Source organism: Hyperolius riggenbachi, chromosome 4 (assembly GCF_040937935.1).
Source record: "Hyperolius riggenbachi isolate aHypRig1 chromosome 4, aHypRig1.pri, whole genome shotgun sequence".
In the NCBI taxonomy this organism is placed as follows: domain Eukaryota; kingdom Metazoa; phylum Chordata; class Amphibia; order Anura; family Hyperoliidae; genus Hyperolius; species Hyperolius riggenbachi.
The window spans coordinates 42,622,354-42,639,887 of NC_090649.1; the positions used below are offsets into that span (position 1 = coordinate 42,622,354).

General features: G+C 46.2%; 18 non-coding genes across 18 annotated transcripts; 8 read left to right on the forward strand and 10 right to left on the reverse strand.

The window, feature by feature from the left end:
- Positions 1 to 329: 329 nt before the first annotated feature.
- On the reverse strand, positions 330 to 400 carry TRNAG-GCC (transfer RNA glycine (anticodon GCC)). The gene has a single exon. It is a non-coding gene; the product is annotated as a tRNA-Gly (tRNA).
- Positions 401 to 534: 134 nt separating this feature from the next.
- TRNAK-CUU (transfer RNA lysine (anticodon CUU)) lies at positions 535 to 607 on the forward strand. The gene has a single exon. It is a non-coding gene; the product is annotated as a tRNA-Lys (tRNA).
- A 1,343-nt stretch (positions 608 to 1,950) lies between these two features.
- Positions 1,951 to 2,021, reverse strand: TRNAG-GCC (transfer RNA glycine (anticodon GCC)). Its single transcript has one exon. It is a non-coding gene; the product is annotated as a tRNA-Gly (tRNA).
- Positions 2,022 to 2,155: 134 nt separating this feature from the next.
- TRNAK-CUU (transfer RNA lysine (anticodon CUU)) lies at positions 2,156 to 2,228 on the forward strand. The gene has a single exon. It is a non-coding gene; the product is annotated as a tRNA-Lys (tRNA).
- A 1,343-nt stretch (positions 2,229 to 3,571) lies between these two features.
- TRNAG-GCC (transfer RNA glycine (anticodon GCC)) lies at positions 3,572 to 3,642 on the reverse strand. The gene has a single exon. It is a non-coding gene; the product is annotated as a tRNA-Gly (tRNA).
- A 134-nt stretch (positions 3,643 to 3,776) lies between these two features.
- TRNAK-CUU (transfer RNA lysine (anticodon CUU)) lies at positions 3,777 to 3,849 on the forward strand. Its single transcript has one exon. It is a non-coding gene; the product is annotated as a tRNA-Lys (tRNA).
- Positions 3,850 to 5,192: 1,343 nt separating this feature from the next.
- TRNAG-GCC (transfer RNA glycine (anticodon GCC)) lies at positions 5,193 to 5,263 on the reverse strand. Its single transcript has one exon. It is a non-coding gene; the product is annotated as a tRNA-Gly (tRNA).
- Positions 5,264 to 5,397: 134 nt separating this feature from the next.
- TRNAK-CUU (transfer RNA lysine (anticodon CUU)) lies at positions 5,398 to 5,470 on the forward strand. The gene has a single exon. It is a non-coding gene; the product is annotated as a tRNA-Lys (tRNA).
- Positions 5,471 to 6,813: 1,343 nt separating this feature from the next.
- Positions 6,814 to 6,884, reverse strand: TRNAG-GCC (transfer RNA glycine (anticodon GCC)). The gene has a single exon. It is a non-coding gene; the product is annotated as a tRNA-Gly (tRNA).
- Positions 6,885 to 8,434: 1,550 nt separating this feature from the next.
- TRNAG-GCC (transfer RNA glycine (anticodon GCC)) lies at positions 8,435 to 8,505 on the reverse strand. Its single transcript has one exon. It is a non-coding gene; the product is annotated as a tRNA-Gly (tRNA).
- A 134-nt stretch (positions 8,506 to 8,639) lies between these two features.
- TRNAK-CUU (transfer RNA lysine (anticodon CUU)) lies at positions 8,640 to 8,712 on the forward strand. Its single transcript has one exon. It is a non-coding gene; the product is annotated as a tRNA-Lys (tRNA).
- Positions 8,713 to 10,055: 1,343 nt separating this feature from the next.
- On the reverse strand, positions 10,056 to 10,126 carry TRNAG-GCC (transfer RNA glycine (anticodon GCC)). Its single transcript has one exon. It is a non-coding gene; the product is annotated as a tRNA-Gly (tRNA).
- A 1,550-nt stretch (positions 10,127 to 11,676) lies between these two features.
- On the reverse strand, positions 11,677 to 11,747 carry TRNAG-GCC (transfer RNA glycine (anticodon GCC)). The gene has a single exon. It is a non-coding gene; the product is annotated as a tRNA-Gly (tRNA).
- A 1,754-nt stretch (positions 11,748 to 13,501) lies between these two features.
- TRNAK-CUU (transfer RNA lysine (anticodon CUU)) lies at positions 13,502 to 13,574 on the forward strand. The gene has a single exon. It is a non-coding gene; the product is annotated as a tRNA-Lys (tRNA).
- Positions 13,575 to 14,917: 1,343 nt separating this feature from the next.
- On the reverse strand, positions 14,918 to 14,988 carry TRNAG-GCC (transfer RNA glycine (anticodon GCC)). The gene has a single exon. It is a non-coding gene; the product is annotated as a tRNA-Gly (tRNA).
- A 134-nt stretch (positions 14,989 to 15,122) lies between these two features.
- Positions 15,123 to 15,195, forward strand: TRNAK-CUU (transfer RNA lysine (anticodon CUU)). Its single transcript has one exon. It is a non-coding gene; the product is annotated as a tRNA-Lys (tRNA).
- Positions 15,196 to 16,538: 1,343 nt separating this feature from the next.
- On the reverse strand, positions 16,539 to 16,609 carry TRNAG-GCC (transfer RNA glycine (anticodon GCC)). Its single transcript has one exon. It is a non-coding gene; the product is annotated as a tRNA-Gly (tRNA).
- Positions 16,610 to 16,743: 134 nt separating this feature from the next.
- Positions 16,744 to 16,816, forward strand: TRNAK-CUU (transfer RNA lysine (anticodon CUU)). The gene has a single exon. It is a non-coding gene; the product is annotated as a tRNA-Lys (tRNA).
- Positions 16,817 to 17,534: the final 718 nt, after the last annotated feature.

Consider the following 17,534-nt stretch of genomic DNA (forward strand, 5'->3'; position numbering starts at 1 on the left):
CTGCTGACTTGGCATTTCCGAGGCTTTTCTAGACAGTTAAAAAGAAGCCTAATAGGTGAGTACTGGAGAGGGAGAGATGCTGCACGTCACTGGCACTGCTAGAAGACATGCAAGGCCTTTGGGCACGCAAGTGTCCCAAGGCTGCTTTAACTTGTGTGTCTTAGAGTCATGTTTGCTGGGTACTAGGGTCCCTCTTCTCGACTGTCAGCCAGCACTGTGGCCAAGTGCCACGGTGACTCTTGCAAATGTCCTTAAATGGCTTCTGGCCTGCAGAGATGTCTTAAGCTTGAGAAGTGCAAAGTGTGGAGGTGTGCCAAAATCCTAGCATTTGCATTGGCCGGGAATCGAACCCGGGCCTCCCGCGTGGCAGGCGAGAATTCTACCACTGAACCACCAATGCCTTGCCCTGTTGCTCGGTGCTGAAAAACGTGGCCAGCCAAATCAGGCCATACAAGATTGCCTTCTTCTGTGCGGATGGCAAAGGTGAGGCTGGCGCCATTTTGCAATTTTTGACATTTCAGCTCAAGCAAGCAAGCCCGGCTAGCTCAGTCGGTAGAGCATGAGACTCTTAATCTCAGGGTCGTGGGTTCGAGCCCCACGTTGGGCGATCAAAGCTTCTCCTTTTACTTTCTACTAGGCAGAGCTCCTCCAAAACGATTACAAACCATCACCAGGCCATCACTTCCTCTTTCACATGCCACTCCCCACTCCCTTTGCTAACAAACGAAAATGTCATCTCAGCTTTCCCCTTCACTTTTACTCACACAACCTCTTTTAACAACTTTTCAGCAAAAGTGCTTCACCACCCCAAGAAAGAGAAAAACACTCCTTCTTACAATCTTACTCATCTTTCCTATACTACTTTTCTTATCTGCTTTTCCCAGATTTCCGTTGGCTTTACTCCAGTCCTTTTGTCAAGGAGAGACTTACAATCAATCACTTGACAAGGAACAACCACCTGAAAGATACTCATTCTCGTATGCCTGGTGCACACCATGCAATTCCCCATCAGATAGATGGGCCGATAGATCCTTTCCGACAGACACGATCGGATTTCCGTTCGGATTTCCGATCACTACTATGCAAATCCATCAGAAAAACGATCGGAAATCAGATCGGACCTGCCGGAAATCATCTGTTCGACCCATCTATCTGACAGGCATTGGTATGGTGTGTATTAGGCTTTGCACTCCAAAGGTGCTCACATAGCAGTATGAGGAGGGCACTCTGCACACGGCCTGAGATTTAGCTGAGAGGATTGAAAAAAAGGAAGTTGCTCTTTCCCTTAACTTGTTTTTAGATGAGGTACTTCCCAACAAAAGTTACAAACCAAAAAGCCTTTCAGTCCCGGCAAGCAAAAAAAGTGGTTGCTTTCATTTGACTTAAGTTTGTTACTACTTTTTTTTCTGTACTTTTAGTATGTTTTCTTAATTGCTAGGTGCTGGGAAAGCAAGTTGTAGGTAAGCTGACACAACATCTCAACATCTACTGTGAGAAAACTCAGGACAAAAGTAGAATGAATGAGGGCCTAGAGAGAACGCTCCAAATTTGAGCAAGGCCCTGAGTAGAGTGCAAAGACAACAAGGCAAAAAGTTATAAAACAACACCAGATGAGCAGATGCTGCTGACTTGGCATTTCCGAGGCTTTTCTAGACAGTTAAAAAGAAGCCTAATAGGTGAGTACTGGAGAGGGAGAGATTCTGCACGTCACTGGCACTGCTAGAAGACATGCAAGGCCTTTGGGCACGCAAGTGTCCCAAGGCTGCTTTAACTTGTGTGTCTTAGAGTCATGTTTGCTGGGTACTAGGGTCCCTCTTCTCGACTGTCAGCCAGCACTGTGGCCAAGTGCCACGGTGACTCTTGCAAATGTCCTTAAATGGCTTCTGGCCTGCAGAGATGTCTTAAGCTTGAGAAGTGCAAAGTGTGGAGGTGTGCCAAAATCCTAGCATTTGCATTGGCCGGGAATCGAACCCAGGCCTCCCGCATGGCAGGCGAGAATTCTACCACTGAACCACCAATGCCTTGCCCTGTTGCTCGGTGCTGAAAAACGTGGCCAGCCAAATCAGGCCATACAAGATTGCCTTCTTCTGTGCGGATGGCAAAGGTGAGGCTGGCGCCATTTTGCAATTTTTGACATTTCAGCTCAAGCAAGCAAGCCCGGCTAGCTCAGTCGGTAGAGCATGAGACTCTTAATCTCAGGGTCGTGGGTTCGAGCCCCACGTTGGGCGATCAAAGCTTCTCCTTTTACTTTCTACTAGGCAGAGCTCCTCCAAAACGATTACAAACCATCACCAGGCCATCACTTCCTCTTTCACATGCCACTCCCCACTCCCTTTGCTAACAAACGAAAATGTCATCTCAGCTTTCCCCTTCACTTTTACTCACACAACCTCTTTTAACAACTTTTCAGCAAAAGTGCTTCACCACCCCAAGAAAGAGAAAAACACTCCTTCTTACAATCTTACTCATCTTTCCTATACTACTTTTCTTATCTGCTTTTCCCAGATTTCCGTTGGCTTTACTCCAGTCCTTTTGTCAAGGAGAGACTTACAATCAATCACTTGACAAGGAACAACCACCTGAAAGATACTCATTCTCGTATGCCTGGTGCACACCATGCAATTCCCCATCAGATAGATGGGCCGATAGATCCTTTCCGACAGACACGATCGGATTTCCGTTCGGATTTCCGATCACTACTATGCAAATCCATCAGAAAAACGATCGGAAATCAGATCGGACCTGCCGGAAATCATCTGTTCGACCCATCTATCTGACAAGCATTGGTATGGTGTGTATTAGGCTTTGCACTCCAAAGGTGCTCACATAGCAGTATGAGGAGGGCACTCTGCACACGGCCTGAGATTTAGCTGAGAGGATTGAAAAAAAGGAAGTTGCTCTTTCCCTTAACTTGTTTTTAGATGAGGTACTTCCCAACAAAAGTTACAAACCAAAAAGCCTTTCAGTCCCGGCAAGCAAAAAAAGTGGTTGCTTTCATTTGACTTAAGTTTGTTACTACTTTTTTTTCTGTACTTTTAGTATGTTTTCTTAATGGCTAGGTGCTGGGAAAGCAAGTTGTAGGTAAGCTGACACAACATCTCAACATCTACTGTGAGAAAACTCAGGACAAAAGTAGAATGAATGAGGGCCTAGAGAGAACGCTCCAAATTTGAGCAAGGCCCTGAGTAGAGTGCAAAGACAACAAGGCAAAAAGTTGTAAAACAACACCAGATGAGCAGATGCTGCTGACTTGGCATTTCCGAGGCTTTTCTAGACAGTTAAAAAGAAGCCTAATAGGTGAGTACTGGAGAGGGAGAGATGCTGCACATCACTGGCACTGCTAGAAGACATGCAAGGCCTTTGGGCACGCAAGTGTCCCAAGGCTGCTTTAACTTGTGTGTCTTAGAGTCATGTTTGCTGGGTACTAGGGTCCCTCTTCTCGACTGTCAGCCAGCACTGTGGCCAAGTGCCACGGTGACTCTTGCAAATGTCCTTAAATGGCTTCTGGCCTGCAGAGATGTCTTAAGCTTGAGAAGTGCAAAGTGTGGAGGTGTGCCAAAATCCTAGCATTTGCATTGGCCGGGAATCGAACCCGGGCCTCCCGCGTGGCAGGCGAGAATTCTACCACTGAACCACCAATGCCTTGCCCTGTTGCTCGGTGCTGAAAAACGTGGCCAGCCAAATCAGGCCATACAAGATTGCCTTCTTCTGTGCGGATGGCAAAGGTGAGGCTGGCGCCATTTTGCAATTTTTGACATTTCAGCTCAAGCAAGCAAGCCCGGCTAGCTCAGTCGGTAGAGCATGAGACTCTTAATCTCAGGGTCGTGGGTTCAAGCCCCACGTTGGGCGATCAAAGCTTCTCCTTTTACTTTCTACTAGGCAGAGCTCCTCCAAAACGATTACAAACCATCACCAGGCCATCACTTCCTCTTTCACATGCCACTCCCCACTCCCTTTGCTAACAAACGAAAATGTCATCTCAGCTTTCCCCTTCACTTTTACTCACACAACCTCTTTTAACAACTTTTCAGCAAAAGTGCTTCACCACCCCAAGAAAGAGAAAAACACTCCTTCTTACAATCTTACTCATCTTTCCTATACTACTTTTCTTATCTGCTTTTCCCAGATTTCCGTTGGCTTTACTCCAGTCCTTTTGTCAAGGAGAGACTTACAATCAATCACTTGACAAGGAACAACCACCTGAAAGATACTCATTCTCGTATGCCTGGTGCACACCATGCAATTCCCCATCAGATAGATGGGCCGATAGATCCTTTCCGACAGACACGATCGGATTTCCGTTCGGATTTCCGATCACTACTATGCAAATCCATCAGAAAAACGATCGGAAATCAGATCGGACCTGCCGGAAATCATCTGTTCGACCCATCTATCTGACAGGCATTGGTATGGTGTGTATTAGGCTTTGCACTCCAAAGGTGCTCACATAGCAGTATGAGGAGGGCACTCTGCACACGGCCTGAGATTTAGCTGAGAGGATTGAAAAAAAGGAAGTTGCTCTTTCCCTTAACTTGTTTTTAGATGAGGTACTTCCCAACAAAAGTTACAAACCAAAAAGCCTTTCAGTCCCGGCAAGCAAAAAAAGTGGTTGCTTTCATTTGACTTAAGTTTGTTACTACTTTTTTTTCTGTACTTTTAGTATGTTTTCTTAATTGCTAGGTGCTGGGAAAGCAAGTTGTAGGTAAGCTGACACAACATCTCAACATCTACTGTGAGAAAACTCAGGACAAAAGTAGAATGAATGAGGGCCTAGAGAGAACGCTCCAAATTTGAGCAAGGCCCTGAGTAGAGTGCAAAGACAACAAGGCAAAAAGTTGTAAAACAACACCGGATGAGCAGATGCTGCTGACTTGGCATTTCCGAGGCTTTTCTAGACAGTTAAAAAGAAGCCTAATAGGTGAGTACTGGAGAGGGAGAGATGCTGCACGTCACTGGCACTGCTAGAAGACATGCAAGGCCTTTGGGCACGCAAGTGTCCCAAGGCTGCTTTAACTTGTGTGTCTTAGAGTCATGTTTGCTGGGTACTAGGGTCCCTCTTCTCGACTGTCAGCCAGCACTGTGGCCAAGTGCCACGGTGACTCTTGCAAATGTCCTTAAATGGCTTCTGGCCTGCAGAGATGTCTTAAGCTTGAGAAGTGCAAAGTGTGGAGGTGTGCCAAAATCCTAGCATTTGCATTGGCCGGGAATCGAACCCGGGCCTCCCGCATGGCAGGCGAGAATTCTACCACTGAACCACCAATGCCTTGCCCTGTTGCTCGGTGCTGAAAAACGTGGCCAGCCAAATCAGGCCATACAAGATTGCCTTCTTCTGTGCGGATGGCAAAGGTGAGGCTGGCGCCATTTTGCAATTTTTGACATTTCAGCTCAAGCAAGCAAGCCCGGCTAGCTCAGTCGGTAGAGCATGAGACTCTTAATCTCAGGGTCGTGGGTTCGAGCCCCACGTTGGGCGATCAAAGCTTCTCCTTTTACTTTCTACTAGGCAGAGCTCCTCCAAAACGATTACAAACCATCACCAGGCCATCACTTCCTCTTTCACATGCCACTCCCCACTCCCTTTGCTAACAAACGAAAATGTCATCTCAGCTTTCCCCTTCACTTTTACTCACACAACCTCTTTTAACAACTTTTCAGCAAAAGTGCTTCACCACCCCAAGAAAGAGAAAAACACTCCTTCTTACAATCTTACTCATCTTTCCTATACTACTTTTCTTATCTGCTTTTCCCAGATTTCCGTTGGCTTTACTCCAGTCCTTTTGTCAAGGAGAGACTTACAATCAATCACTTGACAAGGAACAACCACCTGAAAGATACTCATTCTCGTATGCCTGGTGCACACCATGCAATTCCCCATCAGATAGATGGGCCGATAGATCCTTTCCGACAGACACGATCGGATTTCCGTTCGGATTTCCGATCACTACTATGCAAATCCATCAGAAAAACGATCGGAAATCAGATCGGACCTGCCGGAAATCATCTGTTCGACCCATCTATCTGACAGGCATTGGTATGGTGTGTATTAGGCTTTGCACTCCAAAGGTGCTCACATAGCAGTATGAGGAGGGCACTCTGCACACGGCCTGAGATTTAGCTGAGAGGATTGAAAAAAAGGAAGTTGCTCTTTCCCTTAACTTGTTTTTAGATGAGGTACTTCCCAACAAAAGTTACAAACCAAAAAGCCTTTCAGTCCCGGCAAGCAAAAAAAGTGGTTGCTTTCATTTGACTTAAGTTTGTTACTACTTTTTTTTCTGTACTTTTAGTATGTTTTCTTAATTGCTAGGTGCTGGGAAAGCAAGTTGTAGGTAAGCTGACACAACATCTCAACATCTACTGTGAGAAAACTCAGGACAAAAGTAGAATGAATGAGGGCCTAGAGAGAACGCTCCAAATTTGAGCAAGGCCCTGAGTAGAGTGCAAAGACAACAAGGCAAAAAGTTGTAAAACAACACCAGATGAGCAGATGCTGCTGACTTGGCATTTCCGAGGCTTTTCTAGACAGTTAAAAAGAAGCCTAATAGGTGAGTACTGGAGAGGGAGAGATGCTGCACGTCACTGGCACTGCTAGAAGACATGCAAGGCCTTTGGGCACGCAAGTGTCCCAAGGCTGCTTTAACTTGTGTGTCTTAGAGTCATGTTTGCTGGGTACTAGGGTCCCTCTTCTCGACTGTCAGCCAGCACTGTGGCCAAGTGCCACGGTGACTCTTGCAAATGTCCTTAAATGGCTTCTGGCCTGCAGAGATGTCTTAAGCTTGAGAAGTGCAAAGTGTGGAGGTGTGCCAAAATCCTAGCATTTGCATTGGCCGGGAATCGAACCCGGGCCTCCCGCGTGGCAGGCGAGAATTCTACCACTGAACCACCAATGCCTTGCCCTGTTGCTCGGTGCTGAAAAACGTGGCCAGCCAAATCAGGCCATACAAGATTGCCTTCTTCTGTGCGGATGGCAAAGGTGAGGCTGGCGCCATTTTGCAATTTTTGACATTTCAGCTCAAGCAAGCAAGCCTGGCTAGCTCAGTCGGTAGAGCATGAGACTCTTAATCTCAGGGTCGTGGGTTCGAGCCCCATGTTGGGCGATCAAAGCTTCTCCTTTTACTTTCTACTAGGCAGAGCTCCTCCAAAACGATTACAAACCATCACCAGGCCATCACTTCCTCTTTCACATGCCACTCCCCACTCCCTTTGCTAACAAACGAAAATGTCATCTCAGCTTTCCCCTTCACTTTTACTCACACAACCTCTTTTAACAACTTTTCAGCAAAAGTGCTTCACCACCCCAAGAAAGAGAAAAAGACTCCTTCTTACAATCTTACTCATCTTTCCTATACTACTTTTCTTATCTGCTTTTCCCAGATTTCCGTTGGCTTTACTCCAGTCCTTTTGTCAAGGAGAGACTTACAATCAATCACTTGACAAGGAACAACCACCTGAAAGATACTCATTCTCGTATGCCTGGTGCACACCATGCAATTCCCCATCAGATAGATGGGCCGATAGATCTTTTCCGACAGACACGATCGGATTTCCGTTCGGATTTCCGATCACTACTATGCAAATCCATCAGAAAAACGATCGGAAATCAGATCGGACCTGCCGGAAATCATCTGTTCGACCCATCTATCTGACAGGCATTGGTATGGTGTGTATTAGGCTTTGCACTCCAAAGGTGCTCACATAGCAGTATGAGGAGGGCACTCTGCACACGGCCTGAGATTTAGCTGAGAGGATTGAAAAAAAGGAAGTTGCTCTTTCCCTTAACTTGTTTTTAGATGAGGTACTTCCCAACAAAAGTTACAAACCAAAAAGCCTTTCAGTCCCGGCAAGCAAAAAAAGTGGTTGCTTTCATTTGACTTAAGTTTGTTACTACTTTTTTTTCTGTACTTTTAGTATGTTTTCTTAATTGCTAGGTGCTGGGAAAGCAAGTTGTAGGTAAGCTGACACAACATCTCAACATCTACTGTGAGAAAACTCAGGACAAAAGTAGAATGAATGAGGGCCTAGAGAGAACGCTCCAAATTTGAGCAAGGCCCTGAGTAGAGTGCAAAGACAACAAGGCAAAAAGTTGTAAAACAACACCAGATGAGCAGATGCTGCTGACTTGGCATTTCCGAGGCTTTTCTAGACAGTTAAAAAGAAGCCTAATAGGTGAGTACTGGAGAGGGAGAGATGCTGCACGTCACTGGCACTGCTAGAAGACATGCAAGGCCTTTGGGCACGCAAGTGTCCCAAGGCTGCTTTAACTTGTGTGTCTTAGAGTCATGTTTGCTGGGTACTAGGGTCCCTCTTCTCGACTGTCAGCCAGCACTGTGGCCAAGTGCCACGGTGACTCTTGCAAATGTCCTTAAATGGCTTCTGGCCTGCAGAGATGTCTTAAGCTTGAGAAGTGCAAAGTGTGGAGGTGTGCCAAAATCCTAGCATTTGCATTGGCCGGGAATCGAACCCGGGCCTCCCGCGTGGCAGGCGAGAATTCTACCACTGAACCACCAATGCCTTGCCCTGTTGCTCGGTGCTGAAAAACGTGGCCAGCCAAATCAGGCCATACAAGATTGCCTTCTTCTGTGCGGATGGCAAAGGTGAGGCTGGCGCCATTTTGCAATTTTTGACATTTCAGCTCAAGCAAGCAAGCCCGGCTAGCTCAGTCGGTAGAGCATGAGACTCTTAATCTCAGGGTCGTGGGTTCGAGCCCCACGTTGGGCGATCAAAGCTTCTCCTTTTACTTTCTACTAGGCAGAGCTCCTCCAAAACGATTACAAACCATCACCAGGCCATCACTTCCTCTTTCACATGCCACTCCCCACTCCCTTTGCTAACAAACGAAAATGTCATCTCAGCTTTCCCCTTCACTTTTACTCACACAACCTCTTTTAACAACTTTTCAGCAAAAGTGCTTCACCACCCCAAGAAAGAGAAAAACACTCCTTCTTACAATCTTACTCATCTTTCCTATACTACTTTTCTTATCTGCTTTTCCCAGATTTCCGTTGGCTTTACTCCAGTCCTTTTGTCAAGGAGAGACTTACAATCAATCACTTGACAAGGAACAACCACCTGAAAGATACTCATTCTCGTATGCCTGGTGCACACCATGCAATTCCCCATCAGATAGATGGGCCGATAGATCCTTTCCGACAGACACGATCGGATTTCCGTTCGGATTTCCGATCACTACTATGCAAATCCATCAGAAAAACGATCGGAAATCAGATCGGACCTGCCGGAAATCATCTGTTCGACCCATCTATCTGACAGGCATTGGTATGGTGTGTATTAGGCTTTGCACTCCAAAGGTGCTCACATAGCAGTATGAGGAGGGCACTCTGCACACGGCCTGAGATTTAGCTGAGAGGATTGAAAAAAAGGAAGTTGCTCTTTCCCTTAACTTGTTTTTAGATGAGGTACTTCCCAACAAAAGTTACAAACCAAAAAGCCTTTCAGTCCCGGCAAGCAAAAAAAGTGGTTGCTTTCATTTGACTTAAGTTTGTTACTACTTTTTTTTCTGTACTTTTAGTATGTTTTCTTAATTGCTAGGTGCTGGGAAAGCAAGTTGTAGGTAAGCTGACACAACATCTCAACATCTACTGTGAGAAAACTCAGGACAAAAGTAGAATGAATGAGGGCCTAGAGAGAACGCTCCAAATTTGAGCAAGGCCCTGAGTAGAGTGCAAAGACAACAAGGCAAAAAGTTGTAAAACAACACCAGATGAGCAGATGCTGCTGACTTGGCATTTCCGAGGCTTTTCTAGACAGTTAAAAAGAAGCCTAATAGGTGAGTACTGGAGAGGGAGAGATGCTGCACGTCACTGGCACTGCTAGAAGACATGCAAGGCCTTTGGGCACGCAAGTGTCCCAAGGCTGCTTTAACTTGTGTGTCTTAGAGTCATGTTTGCTGGGTACTAGGGTCCCTCTTCTCGACTGTCAGCCAGCACTGTGGCCAAGTGCCACGGTGACTCTTGCAAATGTCCTTAAATGGCTTCTGGCCTGCAGAGATGTCTTAAGCTTGAGAAGTGCAAAGTGTGGAGGTGTGCCAAAATCCTAGCATTTGCATTGGCCGGGAATCGAACCCGGGCCTCCCGCGTGGCAGGCGAGAATTCTACCACTGAACCACCAATGCCTTGCCCTGTTGCTCGGTGCTGAAAAACGTGGCCAGCCAAATCAGGCCATACAAGATTGCCTTCTTCTGTGCGGATGGCAAAGGTGAGGCTGGCGCCATTTTGCAATTTTTGACATTTCAGCTCAAGCAAGCAAGCCCGGCTAGCTCAGTCGGTAGAGCATGAGACTCTTAATCTCAGGGTCGTGGGTTCGAGCCCCACATTGGGCGATCAAAGCTTCTCCTTTTACTTTCTACTAGGCAGAGCTCCTCCAAAACGATTACAAACCATCACCAGGCCATCACTTCCTCTTTCACATGCCACTCCCCACTCCCTTTGCTAACAAACGAAAATGTCATCTCAGCTTTCCCCTTCACTTTTACTCACACAACCTCTTTTAACAACTTTTCAGCAAAAGTGCTTCACCACCCCAAGAAAGAGAAAAACACTCCTTCTTACAATCTTACTCATCTTTCCTATACTACTTTTCTTATCTGCTTTTCCCAGATTTCCGTTGGCTTTACTCCAGTCCTTTTGTCAAGGAGAGACTTACAATCAATCACTTGACAAGGAACAACCACCTGAAAGATACTCATTCTCGTATGCCTGGTGCACACCATGCAATTCCCCATCAGATAGATGGGCCGATAGATCCTTTCCGACAGACACGATCGGATTTCCGTTCGGATTTCCGATCACTACTATGCAAATCCATCAGAAAAACGATCGGAAATCAGATCGGACCTGCCGGAAATCATCTGTTCGACCCATCTATCTGACAGGCATTGGTATGGTGTGTATTAGGCTTTGCACTCCAAAGGTGCTCACATAGCAGTATGAGGAGGGCACTCTGCACACGGCCTGAGATTTAGCTGAGAGGATTGAAAAAAAGGAAGTTGCTCTTTCCCTTAACTTGTTTTTAGATGAGGTACTTCCCAACAAAAGTTACAAACCAAAAAGCCTTTCAGTCCCGGCAAGCAAAAAAAGTGGTTGCTTTCATTTGACTTAAGTTTGTTACTACTTTTTTTTCTGTACTTTTAGTATGTTTTCTTAATTGCTAGGTGCTGGGAAAGCAAGTTGTAGGTAAGCTGACACAACATCTCAACATCTACTGTGAGAAAACTCAGGACAAAAGTAGAATGAATGAGGGCCTAGAGAGAACGCTCCAAATTTGAGCAAGGCCCTGAGTAGAGTGCAAAGACAACAAGGCAAAAAGTTGTAAAACAACACCAGATGAGCAGATGCTGCTGACTTGGCATTTCCGAGGCTTTTCTAGACAGTTAAAAAGAAGCCTAATAGGTGAGTACTGGAGAGGGAGAGATTCTGCACGTCACTGGCACTGCTAGAAGACATGCAAGGCCTTTGGGCACGCAAGTGTCCCAAGGCTGCTTTAACTTGTGTGTCTTAGAGTCATGTTTGCTGGGTACTAGGGTCCCTCTTCTCGACTGTCAGCCAGCACTGTGGCCAAGTGCCACGGTGACTCTTGCAAATGTCCTTAAATGGCTTCTGGCCTGCAGAGATGTCTTAAGCTTGAGAAGTGCAAAGTGTGGAGGTGTGCCAAAATCCTAGCATTTGCATTGGCCGGGAATCGAACCCGGGCCTCCCGCGTGGCAGGCGAGAATTCTACCACTGAACCACCAATGCCTTGCCCTGCTGCTCGGTGCTGAAAAACGTGGCCAGCCAAATCAGGCCATACAAGATTGCCTTCTTCTGTGCGGATGGCAAAGGTGAGGCTGGCGCCATTTTGCAATTTTTGACATTTCAGCTCAAGCAAGCAAGCCTGGCTAGCTCAGTCGGTAGAGCATGAGACTCTTAATCTCAGGGTCGTGGGTTCGAGCCCCATGTTGGGCGATCAAAGCTTCTCCTTTTACTTTCTACTAGGCAGAGCTCCTCCAAAACGATTACAAACCATCACCAGGCCATCACTTCCTCTTTCACATGCCACTCCCCACTCCCTTTGCTAACAAACGAAAATGTCATCTCAGCTTTCCCCTTCACTTTTACTCACACAACCTCTTTTAACAACTTTTCAGCAAAAGTGCTTCACCACCCCAAGAAAGAGAAAAACACTCCTTCTTACAATCTTACTCATCTTTCCTATACTACTTTTCTTATCTGCTTTTCCCAGATTTCCGTTGGCTTTACTCCAGTCCTTTTGTCAAGGAGAGACTTACAATCAATCACTTGACAAGGAACAACCACCTGAAAGATACTCATTCTCGTATGCCTGGTGCACACCATGCAATTCCCCATCAGATAGATGGGCCGATAGATCCTTTCCGACAGACACGATCGGATTTCCGTTCGGATTTCCGATCACTACTATGCAAATCCATCAGAAAAACGATCGGAAATCAGATCGGACCTGCCGGAAATCATCTGTTCGACCCATCTATCTGACAGGCATTGGTATGGTGTGTATTAGGCTTTGCACTCCAAAGGTGCTCACATAGCAGTATGAGGAGGGCACTCTGCACACGGCCTGAGATTTAGCTGAGAGGATTGAAAAAAGGAAGTTGCTCTTTCCCTTAACTTGTTTTTAGATGAGGTACTTCCCAACAAAAGTTACAAACCAAAAAGCCTTTCAGTCCCGGCAAGCAAAAAAAGTGGTTGCTTTCATTTGACTTAAGTTTGTTACTACTTTTTTTTCTGTACTTTTAGTATGTTTTCTTAATTGCTAGGTGCTGGGAAAGCAAGTTGTAGGTAAGCTGACACAACATCTCAACATCTACTGTGAGAAAACTCAGGACAAAAGTAGAATGAATGAGGGCCTAGAGAGAACGCTCCAAATTTGAGCAAGGCCCTGAGTAGAGTGCAAAGACAACAAGGCAAAAAGTTGTAAAACAACACCAGATGAGCAGATGCTGCTGACTTGGCATTTCCGAGGCTTTTCTAGACAGTTAAAAAGAAGCCTAATAGGTGAGTACTGGAGAGGGAGAGATGCTGCACGTCACTGGCACTGCTAGAAGACATGCAAGGCCTTTGGGCACGCAAGTGTCCCAAGGCTGCTTTAACTTGTGTGTCTTAGAGTCATGTTTGCTGGGTACTAGGGTCCCTCTTCTCGACTGTCAGCCAGCACTGTGGCCAAGTGCCACGGTGACTCTTGCAAATGTCCTTAAATGGCTTCTGGCCTGCAGAGATGTCTTAAGCTTGAGAAGTGCAAAGTGTGGAGGTGTGCCAAAATCCTAGCATTTGCATTGGCCGGGAATCGAACCCGGGCCTCCCGCGTGGCAGGTGAGAATTCTACCACTGAACCACCAATGCCTTGCCCTGTTGCTCGGTGCTGAAAAACGTGGCCAGCCAAATCAGGCCATACAAGATTGCCTTCTTCTGTGCGGATGGCAAAGGTGAGGCTGGCGCCATTTTGCAATTTTTGACATTTCAGCTCAAGCAAGCAAGCCCGGCTAGCTCAGTCGGTAGAGCATGAGACTCTTAATCTCAGGGTCGTGGGTTCGAGCCCCACGTTGGGCGATCAAAGCTTCTCCTTTTACTTTCTACTAGGCAGAGCTCCTCCAAAACGATTACAAACCATCACCAGGCCATCACTTCCTCTTTCACATGCCACTCCCCACTCCCTTTGCTAACAAACGAAAATGTCATCTCAGCTTTCCCCTTCACTTTTACTCACACAACCTCTTTTAACAACTTTTCAGCAAAAGTGCTTCACCACCCCAAGAAAGAGAAAAACACTCCTTCTTACAATCTTACTCATCTTTCCTATACTACTTTTCTTATCTGCTTTTCCCAGATTTCCGTTGGCTTTACTCCAGTCCTTTTGTCAAGGAGAGACTTACAATCAATCACTTGACAAGGAACAACCACCTGAAAGATACTCATTCTCGTATGCCTGGTGCACACCATGCAATTCCCCATCAGATAGATGGGCCGATAGATCCTTTCCGACAGACACGATCGGATTTCCGTTCGGATTTCCGATCACTACTATGCAAATCCATCAGAAAAACGATCGGAAATCAGATCGGACCTGCCGGAAATCATCTGTTCGACCCATCTATCTGACAGGCATTGGTATGGTGTGTATTAGGCTTTGCACTCCAAAGGTGCTCACATAGCAGTATGAGGAGGGCACTCTGCACACGGCCTGAGATTTAGCTGAGAGGATTGAAAAAAAGGAAGTTGCTCTTTCCCTTAACTTGTTTTTAGATGAGGTACTTCCCAACAAAAGTTACAAACCAAAAAGCCTTTCAGTCCCGGCAAGCAAAAAAAGTGGTTGCTTTCATTTGACTTAAGTTTGTTACTACTTTTTTTTCTGTACTTTTAGTATGTTTTCTTAATTGCTAGGTGCTGGGAAAGCAAGTTGTAGGTAAGCTGACACAACATCTCAACATCTACTGTGAGAAAACTCAGGACAAAAGTAGAATGAATGAGGGCCTAGAGAGAACGCTCCAAATTTGAGCAAGGCCCTGAGTAGAGTGCAAAGACAACAAGGCAAAAAGTTGTAAAACAACACCAGATGAGCAGATGCTGCTGACTTGGCATTTCCGAGGCTTTTCTAGACAGTTAAAAAGAAGCCTAATAGGTGAGTACTGGAGAGGGAGAGATGCTGCACGTCACTGGCACTGCTAGAAGACATGCAAGGCCTTTGGGCACGCAAGTGTCCCAAGGCTGCTTTAACTTGTGTGTCTTAGAGTCATGTTTGCTGGGTACTAGGGTCCCTCTTCTCGACTGTCAGCCAGCACTGTGGCCAAGTGCCACGGTGACTCTTGCAAATGTCCTTAAATGGCTTCTGGCCTGCAGAGATGTCTTAAGCTTGAGAAGTGCAAAGTGTGGAGGTGTGCCAAAATCCTAGCATTTGCATTGGCCGGGAATCGAACCCGGGCCTCCCGCGTGGCAGGCGAGAATTCTACCACTGAACCACCAATGCCTTGCCCTGTTGCTCGGTGCTGAAAAACGTGGCCAGCCAAATCAGGCCATACAAGATTGCCTTCTTCTGTGCGGATGGCAAAGGTGAGGCTGGCGCCATTTTGCAATTTTTGACATTTCAGCTCAAGCAAGCAAGCCTGGCTAGCTCAGTCGGTAGAGCATGAGACTCTTAATCTCAGGGTCGTGGGTTCGAGCCCCACGTTGGGCGATCAAAGCTTCTCATTTTACTTTCTACTAGGCAGAGCTCCTCCAAAACGATTACAAACCATCACCAGGCCATCACTTCCTCTTTCACATGCCACTCCCCACTCCCTTTGCTAACAAACGAAAATGTCATCTCAGCTTTCCCCTTCACTTTTACTCACACAACCTCTTTTAACAACTTTTCAGCAAAAGTGCTTCACCACCCCAAGAAAGAGAAAAACACTCCTTCTTACAATCTTACTCATCTTTCCTATACTACTTTTCTTATCTGCTTTTCCCAGATTTCCGTTGGCTTTACTCCAGTCCTTTTGTCAAGGAGAGACTTACAATCAATCACTTGACAAGGAACAACCACCTGAAAGATACTCATTCTCGTATGCCTGGTGCACACCATGCAATTCCCCATCAGATAGATGGGCCGATAGATCCTTTCCGACAGACACGATCGGATTTCCGTTCGGATTTCCGATCACTACTATGCAAATCCATCAGAAAAACGATCGGAAATCAGATCGGACCTGCCGGAAATCATCTGTTCGACCCATCTATCTGACAGGCATTGGTATGGTGTGTATTAGGCTTTGCACTCCAAAGGTGCTCACATAGCAGTATGAGGAGGGCACTCTGCACACGGCCTGAGATTTAGCTGAGAGGATTGAAAAAAAGGAAGTTGCTCTTTCCCTTAACTTGTTTTTAGATGAGGTACTTCCCAACAAAAGTTACAAACCAAAAAGCCTTTCAGTCCCGGCAAGCAAAAAAAGTGGTTGCTTTCATTTGACTTAAGTTTGTTACTACTTTTTTTTCTGTACTTTTAGTATGTTTTCTTAATTGCTAGGTGCTGGGAAAGCAAGTTGTAGGTAAGCTGACACAACATCTCAACATCTACTGTGAGAAAACTCAGGACAAAAGTAGAATGAATGAGGGCCTAGAGAGAACGCTCCAAATTTGAGCAAGGCCCTGAGTAGAGTGCAAAGACAACAAGGCAAAAAGTTGTAAAACAACACCAGATGAGCAGATGCTGCTGACTTGGCATTTCCGAGGCTTTTCTAGACAGTTAAAAAGAAGCCTAATAGGTGAGTACTGGAGAGGGAGAGATGCTGCACGTCACTGGCACTGCTAGAAGACATGCAAGGCCTTTGGGCACGCAAGTGTCCCAAGGCTGCTTTAACTTGTGTGTCTTAGAGTCATGTTTGCTGGGTACTAGGGTCCCTCTTCTCGACTGTCAGCCAGCACTGTGGCCAAGTGCCACGGTGACTCTTGCAAATGTCCTTAAATGGCTTCTGGCCTGCAGAGATGTCTTAAGCTTGAGAAGTGCAAAGTGTGGAGGTGTGCCAAAATCCTAGCATTTGCATTGGCCGGGTATCGAACCCGGGCCTCCCGCGTGGCAGGCGAGAATTCTACCACTGAACCACCAATGCCTTGCCCTGTTGCTCGGTGCTGAAAAACGTGGCCAGCCAAATCAGGCCATACAAGATTGCCTTCTTCTGTGCGGATGGCAAAGGTGAGGCTGGCGCCATTTTGCAATTTTTGACATTTCAGCTCAAGCAAGCAAGCCCGGCTAGCTCAGTCGGTAGAGCATGAGACTCTTAATCTCAGGGTCGTGGGTTCGAGCCCCACGTTGGGCGATCAAAGCTTCTCCTTTTACTTTCTACTAGGCAGAGCTCCTCCAAAACGATTACAAACCATCACCAGGCCATCACTTCCTCTTTCACATGCCACTCCCCACTCCCTTTGCTAACAAACGAAAATGTCATCTCAGCTTTCCCCTTCACTTTTACTCACACAACCTCTTTTAACAACTTTTCAGCAAAAGTGCTTCACCACCCCAAGAAAGAGAAAAACACTCCTTCTTACAATCTTACTCATCTTTCCTATACTACTTTTCTTATCTGCTTTTCCCAGATTTCCATTGGCTTTACTCCAGTCCTTTTGTCAAGGAGAGACTTACAATCAATCACTTGACAAGGAACAACCACCTGAAAGATACTCATTCTCGTATGCCTGGTGCACACCATGCAATTCCCCATCAGATAGATGGGCCGATAGATCCTTTCCGACAGACACGATCGGATTTCCGTTCGGATTTCCGATCACTACTATGCAAATCCATCAGAAAAACGATCGGAAATCAGATCGGACCTGCCGGAAATCATCTGTTCGACCCATCTATCTGACAGGCATTGGTATGGTGTGTATTAGGCTTTGCACTCCAAAGGTGCTCACATAGCAGTATGAGGAGGGCACTCTGCACACGGCCAGAGATTTAGCTGAGAGGATTGAAAAAAAGGAAGTTGCTCTTTCCCTTAACTTGTTTTTAGATGAGGTACTTCCCAACAAAAGTTA